This window comes from Salvia hispanica, chromosome 1 (genome assembly GCF_023119035.1).
Source record: "Salvia hispanica cultivar TCC Black 2014 chromosome 1, UniMelb_Shisp_WGS_1.0, whole genome shotgun sequence".
Lineage (NCBI taxonomy): Eukaryota > Viridiplantae > Streptophyta > Magnoliopsida > Lamiales > Lamiaceae > Salvia > Salvia hispanica.
In genome coordinates this window covers 17,404,193-17,416,196 of record NC_062965.1, presented here as the reverse complement: position 1 = coordinate 17,416,196, position 12,004 = coordinate 17,404,193, and the positions used below count along the sequence as shown (strand labels likewise).

Here is a 12,004-nt window from a genome sequence, read left to right as displayed (position 1 = left end):
CAAATATATTCGTTTAATACTAGCATTTCTCACTTGAATGTTTGTGAATCAACTTTATGTATATTCTATTATTCTCTGCTTATTGGGCTGAAAGTAAATTCAAGAAAAGCTAATTGGGCCATCCCAAAAGTTGGGCTCACAAAGGAAATTAATTTGGTGAAATAGGCTTCTCAAGCAAGATTGGGCTCAAACAAAATGAATTAGGATTCTTTTGATTGGTTAAATACTAGGCCCAAGATTATCAAAAAACTCATCTCATTTATCGACTACAATCGCATCTCTCGCGTTGGTTGGGCCCATAGTCGAGTAATTTTGAAGCACTCTTCAAAATGCTTTTCTATATCTTCATTTTTATATTAGGAAGTGTAATTTTGTATTATATATATATGAAAATGATCCGTACAAAAATTGATCTCAATACAAAATTCAGATCAAATTCTAACCATGAGTTTTGGCAATCTAATGGTCAATAATAATAAAAAAACACGGATGGTCATTATAAAGTAGTTTTAAGTCATATTATAAATATAAAATGCTGTTTTAAGGTCATGTTAAGATCATTTTATGTCATCCTTACTATAATGATGTAAAAATAAGCTTACGATGCCTAAAAATGACCTCTATATATGTTTGGTCTGCATTTTTGCATTAAGAATGAGTTTTGCATATATCAAAACCCATATATAAATATAAGAGGAATTCTTTCCCTTAATTTGCCTGGAAAAAGTTAGTGTGATTTTTCTAAATAACTTCACCAAAGTCTAGACACTGCAGTGGATTAACTAAATGGGGTTAATTAGTTAGAGATAAATCACATTGTGTACAAGACTACAAGTATATATCCATCGATAATAATTTATTTATTTATAATATATAACATAGAGAACATAGTACATATTACAAACTTGTTCTTGAAATGTAGTTGCTAATTTTCTATAGCTAGAGTTGCCGTATATAGGCAAAATCTAGCCAACTATTTTTCTTAAACAAGATTGTATAGAGCCAAACACATACATGCAATATTAATTGCTAGTATTTTACTTATTCATAAGGTTGTAGTAGTTTATTTAGGTGATGATGGAAGTATAGTAAAGGAGGGATGTTTATATGTATAAGTGAACATTTATTGGTGGTGTGGTCACACTTTTTCCTAATTTTGTTAGAGACGACAGAACTGTGCAAAGAGTTGTGGAGCGAATTGTCGAAGTACTAAGCAAATAGGAGAGTTGGCCGGAAACAGCTGAGACTGAGGTGGAGGTGGTGGAGGGCCTGGAGGCGGAGATGGTGGTGGAGGGGATGATGGGGGTGGAGGCGGAGAGCGTGGAGGTGGAGGTGGGGGAGAAGGCGGAGGTGGAGGTGGTGGAGAAGGTGGTGGTGGAGAGGGTGGAGGAGGAGAAGGTGGTGGTGGAGGTGGTGGAGAAGGTGGAGGAGGGGGTGATGGTGGTGGTGGAGAGGGAGGAGGAGGTGGTGGAGAAGGTGGTGGTGGAGAGGGAGTAGGAGGAGGGGGTGATGGTGGTGGTGGAGAGGGAGGTGGTGGAGATGGAGGTGGGGGAGAGGGAGGTGGTGGAGAAGGTGGTGGTGGAGGAGGGGGCGATGGCGGTGGTGGAGAGGGTGGGGGTGGAGGAGGTGATCGTAGCGGTGGTGGTGGAGATCGACAAAAGATGTTTAAGCCCGGGACCGGGATGCATACGGTTGCGGAGGTGGTTGAGATGAAGATGGAAGTGAGAGCCAACACAAGTAACAACTTATTGAGCTCCATATTCATGAGCTCTATGTTACTAATATATTTAGATGTGTTTTGGATGGAAATTATTGTGAAATGTGATCATATATATAGGGACATATATGCATGACTATGTCAACTATTGGAATATATGCATTCAATTTGTATAATAGTAGTTGCTACAAGTCATATACTTACTATGTCTCATCAATTATTGAGTTAGGCCATTTCAAATTATTTACGGTTTACTTCCATTTCCATATTAGTTACTACAGTTTACTTATTCCATTTAAAGTAATTACTTCATGTTAGGCAGGAGTAGACTACAAAATGTTGTACTATTTGTGATTAAGGAAAAATCCCTTATCGAGGAAAGTGAAGGTGAAAACACGACACGGTGGTCGCGAAGGCGGTAGATCAGTTGGCGTCTTCTGTCGCGGAGGTTCGTCCGTCGAGCAGGCATCAATTAAAGTGACAGTCGCGGAGATCTTCTTCGTCGAGCGGATTAGCATGGCTAGGGTTTTTTGTGAGGAATAAAATAACAAGACTTGCATGTAGTAATAAAGAAAAATAGATGGCAAAGTAAATAAGATTTATGATTTTTTTTTCATTGATTACTAATTACATAATACTCCGCACATATTTATAATATATGAGAAAAAAAAAATACTATTATAGTATCTATTAGTAAATGAAATCTAAAATCTCAACCACTAAAATAAAATGTTTTCCTTTTTAATTCACTTTTCATTGTCCTTTTGTAATAATTTTTCTTTCCCTGTTTCCTGTTTTTCATGCTTTTAATTTTTGTTTGAAACTATCCCAACAATTTTTCACGCTTGCAAGTTCTTTATTATTACTATTAGAATTTAGGAGTTCGTGTATGTTGGGAAAAGATTCGAGCTTGTATATTCAATAAAATTAAATACTTCGTCGTTTTTGGATATTTTACTATTTGGATACACTGGGTATATAATTTTCAATATATTTAAGTAACTAATTACTCAATTAAGTATTCATGAAAACATTATAAAGAAACAAACAAGAATTAAATTTTAAACTTAAAGAATTGGTCATTTCTCACGTTGATTGTAAGTCCGTGACTATTACAGATTAATACTCCCCCCGTCCCCTATTAGGAGTCACTCTTTGACCGGGCACGAGTTTTAAGAAATGTAAAAAAAAGTTAGTTGAAAAAGTTAGTGGAATGTGAGACCCATTTTTTTATATTGGTTTTATAATAAAATGTGAGTGAATTGAGTTAGTGGAATGTGAGACCTACTTACTATTTATGGTAAAAATGAAGTGTGACTCTTAGTTGGGGACGGATCGAAATGGAAAAGTGTGACTCTTAATGGGGGACGGAGGGAGTATTTTTAAAACCAATTGTCGGACTAATCAAACTTCCATAACTAAAAAGAATAAAGATTTGTTAAAAAGAGAATAAATAATGGTTCCTCATCTATCCCATGGTGATGATGATGGTGATGGTGATGAATAAAGATAAATGTACTTAAATTATAGTACATGTACATAATACTCATACATTTTAAATTTAATAAAATTATATTACAAATTATTATTTTTAGTTATATTATTATATAGCAATACAAAAGAAGTGGTATGAAAAATTTATAACAAATTTTACATGATTTTGAGCTTAATTCAATTAATATTTTAATTAAAATCATATTTAATTAAAATCATATTTAATTAAAATATTATTTTCTTAAATTTTTAGATATTTAATTTAAAATTTTTAATATTTTCATAAGTTGTTATGGAATGATTAGTATATAATTTTTTAAGTTTAATTCATATTTATAAATTGATTTTTAATATAAAATATTTAAAAAATTCAATTACACATACAATTTGTGTACATCTATTAATAACAAACTAAAAATTCTATTCCCAAAGCGTATGGTAAATAAAGTCAAAAACAGTTAGCCGCCACCACCCCACAGCTAGCCAAATTATATTCTCCTCAAGTAGGATTGTTAAATGAAACTGTTTTCTACGGACATAATAAGTTTTCCCTTCGTACCACTTCATACCATTCAACATGTTCACCTTTTGTTTTAATTTTACACTTTTATATTTAAAAATAAATTTTTCTTTCCTCATTTAAATATTCTAACTACTTTTTTTTGTCTATTTATGTTACTTGACAATTCTTCTAAAATCTCATGCTACTTAAAAAATACTTCCTCCGTCTCCCATTAAGAGTCACACTTTTCCATTTCGGTTCGTCCCCAATTAAGAGTCACACTTCATTTTTACCATAAATGGTAAGTAGGTCCCACATTTCACTACCTCACTTCACTCACATTTTATTATAAAATCAATATAAAAAGGTGGATCCCACATTCCACTAACTTTTCAACCAACTTTTCTTTACATTTCTTAAAACCTGTGCCCGGTCAAACTGTGACTCCTAATCGGAGACGGAAGGAGTATGAATATTTTGAGTGAGACACCAAGAGTGAACTCTCATTTCTTAAGGTCTGTACAAGTTAAAGTGACACTATAAATAGGTGACTGATGGAGTACATATAACCAAGCATACATTTTCACCAACACCAACAAAATGTCATCTCCTCTTACTCTCACTCTCACATTCCTCTTCTTAATTTTCACAAACCTCTTACTCTCAAAAGCTGCTTCATCCAAGAATCAAACCTACAACAATTTCGTCGAATGCCTAACCGATCATTTCCAGCGCTCAAACTCATTTACTAACACAATCTTCACCCCTCAAAATGCATCCTACGCCGCTCTCACATTCACAGACAATTTCCGTGTACCTGCTGCCTGGCCGGGGAAACCCGACCTCATCGTCGCCCCACGCTCTGTGTCCGAGATCCAAGGGAGCAGTCCGATGCTCCCGGATTCTCGGACTTCAAATCAAGGTCAAGAGCGGCGGCCACGACTACGAAGGCCTTTCCTACGTCTCCGCGGCGTCGGCGCCCTTCATGGTCGTCGACATGATAAACTTCCGAGAAGTAACTATCGACGAGAAGGCGAAAACCGCACGTGTGCAGGCCGCCGCAACCCTAGGCGAGCTCTACTATGCAATCTCCCGCACGAGTAGGACTCTCGCTTTCCCCGCAGGCACCTGCCCCACCGTCGGCGTCGGCGGCCACTTTTCCGGCGGAGGGTAATGTTAAAAAAAGTATATTTGGATTTTGAGGAAAATAACATATAAATGAAGTCATTCTTAAAATGTGTTTTTTTTTCTATTACTTTATGTTTTTGTATCTCTGTTAGTCCTATTGTAATCGAGTCATTTTTTATTTTTTTTTTATAAAAAGCACCCAATCTTATTTCTCTTACTTTATTTCCTCCTTATCTACTTTATTCGGGCTTCGCTTAACTTATTTAACACAATAGGTACGGCATGATATCGCGCAAACACTCCCTCGCCGCCGACCACATCATCGACGCCTTACTAATCAACGCGGACGGCGAGGTCCTGGACCGAAAAACCATGGGCAAAGATCTGTTCTGGGCAATCAGAGGCGGGGGAGGCACAAGCTTCGGGATCATTCTAGAATTCACGGTGACACTAGTCACCGTCCCGGAAACCATCACCGTCTTCAACGTGACACGAACGTTAGAAGAAAACGCGACCGAGCTCGTCCACAAATGGCAGCACATTGCTGACAAAGTCGACGACAACCTCCTCATGAGGATATTCATTAACCCAACCAACTCTCCGAAGACCGGAAGCCGCACACTTGAAGCTTCCTTCACGTCGCTGTACCTTGGCAAAGCACGCGATCTTCTGACAGCCATGGGTGGAAAATTTCCTAAATTCGGTCTAACTGAAAAAGACTGCATCGAGATGAGTTGGGCCGAATCTGTTCTCTTCTTCGCAAACAGCAAAACCCTAGACGCTTTGCTGGTCAAGAGGCCACAAGGCGGCCCTGGGGCCTACTACAAAGGAAAGTCAGACTTCGTGAGCGATCCGATCCCTGTGAGCGGTCTGAGAGAGATTTGGGAGTTTCTTATACAAGTAGACGGGGCTCAATTGGAGCTGAGCCCTTTTGGGGGAGCTCTGAGCAATTATTCCGATGAGGAAATGCCGTTTCCTCACCGGAAGGGGAATTTGTACATGATCCATTACGGCGTGTTGTGGAGGAACTCGAATGAGGGAGAAGCTTCCCTTAGCTGGACGAGAGGGTTCTACGACTACATGGCGCGCCACGTCACCAAGAACCCGAGGGCGGCGTATGTAAATTATAGAGATCTTGACATTGGGAAGAATAATTGTGAAGGGAATAGTACTAATTATGACCAGGCTAGGGTTTGGGGGGAGAGGTATTTTAAGAACAATTTTAAGAGATTGGTTAGTGTTAAGACGAAATTCGACCCTTCGAACTTTTTCAGAAACGAGCAAAGTATTCCGCCTTTGGTTGCGAAGGGGGAGGCGGCAACGGAGGCCGGAAATGTTGTGTGATGAGTTGTGTGGGGTTTCCAATTAAAATATATGAGAGCAATTATGCTATTTTTACTCTAAACCAATTATGGTATGGAAGTATTCCATTACTTACTCTTGGAGAGTTTGCTTTTGACTCTTCTGTATGTTTTGTAAAGACTTGTGAGTTGGTTGCTCTTGAATCTTTGCTCTGGATAGTTTTAGGTGCTTTTTTCCTATATAAAAAAATGAAGATCATAATGAAATCCTAATTGCACATTTCTGTTGTAGTAGTACGTAAAAGAAAGAACAAAACAAAGGAAGTATTAATACAAAGGTTATCATTAAACTTTGATAAGGAGTGTAAATTAATTAATGTCTATTTGGGCCTACCTAGTACAACTACACAAGTACTTCCTCCGTTCCATAATAATGGAGGCATTTTCTTTCGACACGGAGATTAAGAAAAATTGTGTTAGGTGAGTTAAGTAAATGAAGAATAAAGTGGAAAATGAAAAAGGTAGAGACATGAGAGAGTAAAGTAGATGTGGAAAAATGTATTGACTTTTACTAATAAGGAAAATGACTCTATTACCATGGAACGTACCAAAATGGTAAAATGACTCTACTACTATATATATATATATATGCAACGGGGAGTACATAAATAATTTATTTACAAGTGGGCCCAATCAAATACGTTGAATTTTATAGGACGGGGGAAGTAAATTTAAATATACGGAGGAGTATCGGTGAAAGAAACTAGAATACCATTTTGGAAGATTTTGGTGAGAACGGTCAGTTTATACTGTAAAATTTATTTTTAACTTTATTATACAATTAATGACGAAAGGTCTATGTAGTATTCGATTTTGACTTTGGAGTACCTTAAATTTTTTCAGTTTTCACATTAACTAGCAATGCCTATACGATTTAGTTTAATTCTTACACTAACAATAATATATTCTATACATGATTATATTAAAAATATCTATTGTAAATTAAATTATTATTCATGTACCACCTATTAACAAATAGTATAGAACAAATATTAATTACACTACTAAGTCATATGAATATCCCTTGACACTGAATATAGATTTGAATACAAATCTCATGATCTGGCCCTCGTGTTTTGTTTTTTTTTTTTTTTTTTTTTTTTTTTTTTTTATATCTATCGTGTATCGATTCAATTAACAATTTACTTAAAGGTCCATCCTCGAAAATATACTCCACGTACAAATATTATATAGATATATAATTTATTTTTTGAGAATTAATTAAAAGAGTATGAAATGAAAAAAGAACTGAAAATTATAACAAGGCCCCATTATATTTCCTACCTTGCTATACATATCACATTCAAGTTGTTGAACTAAATTCAAAGATTTAGTATTTCAATTAGTTGGTTAAAAGTTGAATTTAATTGATGTAGTATGGTTAAGAGACTAATTATACGGCGAAATGTTGACTGATTGGCTACTAATGAGATTAATGAGTGCCAATTCATTATTAATTTAATGGATTGATGAAATTAGTGGACAATTTAATATAGAGTAAAGATTAATTGACAAATATTGTATATACAAAGTACCTCGTGGATGATATCCTTATAGCTGGTCCCTCTAAGTATGAAGTTCAGTTGGTAAAAGATGGACTGAATAAGAGTTTTGAAATGAAAGACTTTGGTGAGGCAAAGAAAATCCTAAGTATGGATATCATTAGAAACAGAAGATAAATGACTCTTTGACTATCTCAAGCAGATTATGTGACTAAAGTGTTGAAAAGATTTAACATGAACAATGTGAAGAGGGCCGAAGGAGTAGGATTTTAGGGCCGCGAAATTTTTTTAAATTATTTCCTCAAACAACTCATCATTCTTACAAAAACAACACATCTTACTTTCACGAGTTAATTTTTCAATTATTTCCACAAACAACTCATCATTCTTACAAACGACATCAAATTGTTAATTACCTAATCATTTACAATCAACCTCAGAATTAGCTTGTCCAAATCTTCAATGCAACGGCGGAATACTTTGTTCATCCTTGAAAAAGTTTTGTGGATCAACCATCGTCTACTAAAAATTAGTATTAGTAGAATCGAAATCAAATAAAAGTAAATTTTAAAATAATTAAATCCTTTATTTTTTCAAGATTTAGGCATAAATTAACATATTTGCAAGTAATTATATTAAACCCAATTTAATTAGCAAAGTTTATCATTTCTCATTTTTAACAATAATGGGCCACAGAAAAAATGAAAATAGGCCCGAATGTCTAATTTTATTTTGTCATTCCAATTCAATTAGTATAAACTGGACCATATACATTATTACAAAGTGGCCCAAAAAAAATGGTAAGCCCACAAACAAAAACACTCGAAATTGACCCAATACCATTATTCTGCCAATTTGATTAACTTAATACTATTAATCTAATTAATATCATATTAACATATACTATTATAAACCAAATAAATACTTTTTTTTTTCTCCACATTTCACAGAAAGTTATTGTCCGGAAAGGCATCTGATGCGTCATACGATCATATCCCAATTATTAAATTGCCTATTTGTTTCATCATATCTTTCCAATTTATATTTTTATATCTGTTTCTTATTCAATAAGGTAGGGTAATAGGAGTAGTATTATAGTATTATAAATGGGGGAGCTTATCAATTTAATCAAGAGTAAAGGCCAAATGTGGTGTCTAACATATAGCCGTTTTATCAATTTGGTCCTTAACATTATCATTTTGATTATTTGGTCCATCACAAATAAACTCGGACCCGAATCGGTCCTCACTTAACAGAACCGTCAAAAATAGACGATGAGCGCAATTTGACTATATTAAATTACTAATAGTAATTAATTATACCTAATTATAATTCTTAATTCCTATTAAATTACAAATTATTCATTTCATTTTGCAACTTATACTATCTTTTTTTCAATTTTTCTAATAGGAAAAGAATTATAATTAGGTATAATTAATTACCATTAGTAATTTAATATAGTCAAATTGCGGTCATCGTCTATTTTTTGACGGTTCTGTTAAGTGAGGACCGATTCGGGTCCGAGTTTATTTGTGAGGGACCAAATAATCAAAAAGATAATGTTAAGGACCAAATTGATAAAACGGTCATATATTAGGCACCACATTTGGCTTTTACTCTTTAATCAATCAATGGATATATTATTTGGCCTAGTTCCTTGTGTAATGCTTTGAATCCTTAATTCCTTAATTTCCTACGCTAACTGTTGCCTCATGAAATCTCTCCGCGCACAGCCGGAATGTATATTTGATTTGTAGCCGTTGCCCGGCGGGTTGGAACCCGCGCAGCCGCTCCGATCCTTATGCCCGCCACCTCTCACGGGGCGTCGAATTATCTTTATCTTGTTATTTTTTTCGTTTTATCGGTTCGTTAGAGATTTAGTACTTAACCACATCTTATCCGTCCAAATCGCTGCACCTGTTTCTTGTCTTAGTTTTGTGAAACGTGATTTCATACACTATTTTTTTTTAAAATAATACAGCTCGTTCTTTGCAGGCCACAATTCTATATCAACAATTGTTTTAAAATTCTTAAGCTAGGAATGCTACATGAGAACATGCAAAATTTTGAGCATGAGGTGTTTGTGCTTGCAAGGATTTGTTTGCTTTTTCTTTTTGGCACATTCTCAATTTTATAATGTAAACGGTACATATAACAGATGCAATCTCAACTTTATAATGTCAACGGTATCATGCATTCAAGTTAGCCAGTTTTTTGCTTTTGATAATTTCAAGTATTATTACTTAGTAAAAGGGAATAATTATTTTCAAGTGATTGAATAATTTTTCACATTTTTGCCGTTTTTTGATTTTCAATTATTAAATAAATTTCAATTCATATCTGCTACTCATTCCGTCAATTTTTGGTTGACCACGAGTTTTAATGCAGAATTGGTAAAGTAGTACTCCCTCCGTTCCACAAAAGATGTCACACTTGTGGGTCGGCACAGGATTTTAGGAGGTTTTGTTTTGTGTGTTAAATGGAGAGTGAAAATATAATTTTTATATTCATATGAGAGAGAATTTTTTTCAAAAAGGGAAATATGACATCTTTTGTGGGACAAACTAAAAAAGAAAGTGTGACATCTTTTATGGGACGGAGGGAGTAATAGAGAGGTAGAAAGAAAAAATAATTAAAGTAGATGATAATTAGTCTAACCTCGTTAGAGAAAAAAGAATTTTCAAAACTCAGAATTTGCAAACTCTTGTGCAACGGATTAAAAGAGAAATAGCGTGTGTATTTCTTGATGCATGGAAAACTACATAACGAAATACTATAAAGTTTTAATAACAAATCCGTAAAACATAAAATTAGCATTCAAAAGTACATTTATTATAACATGATCAAGATATTAAATTTCAACAATCAAATTCGCAATTGCACACTTTTCCGACATCGATCAGAGAACAATGGTAGCGGGGATTGGCTTTTGGGTGAGCTTTGTTGCATTTGTATTTGCAACAGTTGTCACCACAGCTTCCATCCTCGCAACAAAATACATCTTCACACATCCCAAAATTATCTGTGCATCCAAACGCCTCTTCCACACCTAGACACAAAACAAAAAATATAAATATAACAAATATCTGATAATTAATTCTTAATCAAGAGTGCTATCATGCTATGTTGGGCGTAATTATGTCAATTCAGCTCGAAACTGACTAACCAACCCAAAGAGACCAAGAAGAAAAGGATTTGGTTAAGTAGGCGATTTTGTCTCTCGTTTACCTAAAAATGTAACATGGTAAAGGTAATTACCATTAGTACAATTCATTTTGTTTTTTTATAATAAAATGTTCTGTGAAATATCTTGTTGATACTTTCCCTTATTGACATGGCAGTTGTATATTTTTCAACCACCATGGCAATATCTTGATCGACAGAAATTTTTTTGCTGAACATTTTATTCCCGAAAATGAAATGATAAATTCTAAATAGTGCGACTTTTCGTTCCAAAAAATGAAACGATGGGTACTAAATGAAAATTTAACAATGAAATATTTTTGGTTAAACGCCCGAACGATGAGACAAAATCAACCATCTATCCAAAAATATTTAGACCAAAAATAACTTGATAGTCCGGAGTCGAAGATTATCCGAAGATTATCTAAATAAACATATTTAGATAACATTACATAGTATAATAAAATCAAATACAAATTAAAAGAATTCATGAATTTTCTATACCCAAGTGGACTAAGTAAGCCCGATTTACAATCATAACCACTAATATTTAAAAGACCTATCCAACCAGAGAAATATTTAAATTATAATATTTGATTGCTAGTCTAAATACGTTGAAAATATAAGGGCATTTGTAGTTTACCTAAGGCAGCAATGAAGAGAAAAACAATACATAAGGTTCGAGTTGGTGAAACCATTTTGCCTGATTTTATGTTTAAACTATGTATGCAAATTGTCCTATTTATCTATGCATATTGATACACATACCATGATCCATCGAATTCTTTTCTTTCAATACAAAATTGTATTAGATAATAAGAAATTTAATTTGCATAAATCTAATAAACATTTGGCAATTTTTATTAAATGTGACTGGCATCTTGGGTATGTTGACAAGATTAAATTTGAGACAGATGCCAAATTCTTTTTTTCTTAAAATACAGGATTGTATTGGATAATGAGAAATTTAATTTGCATAAATCTTATAAACTTTTAGCAATTTTTATTAAATGTAGGGCATCTTGGGTATGTTGACAAAATTAAATTTGAGACAAATGCCAAATATATATATATATATATATATATATATATATAGGGGTGCATTATAATGATAACC

The 12,004-nt window shown here is 34.2% G+C and overlaps 1 pseudogene; it reads left to right on the top strand.

The window, feature by feature from the left end:
• The first annotated feature begins 4,313 nt into the window (after positions 1-4,313).
• Positions 4,314-6,185, top strand: LOC125188663 (annotated as a pseudogene).
• The last annotated feature ends 5,819 nt before the right edge of the window (positions 6,186-12,004 follow it).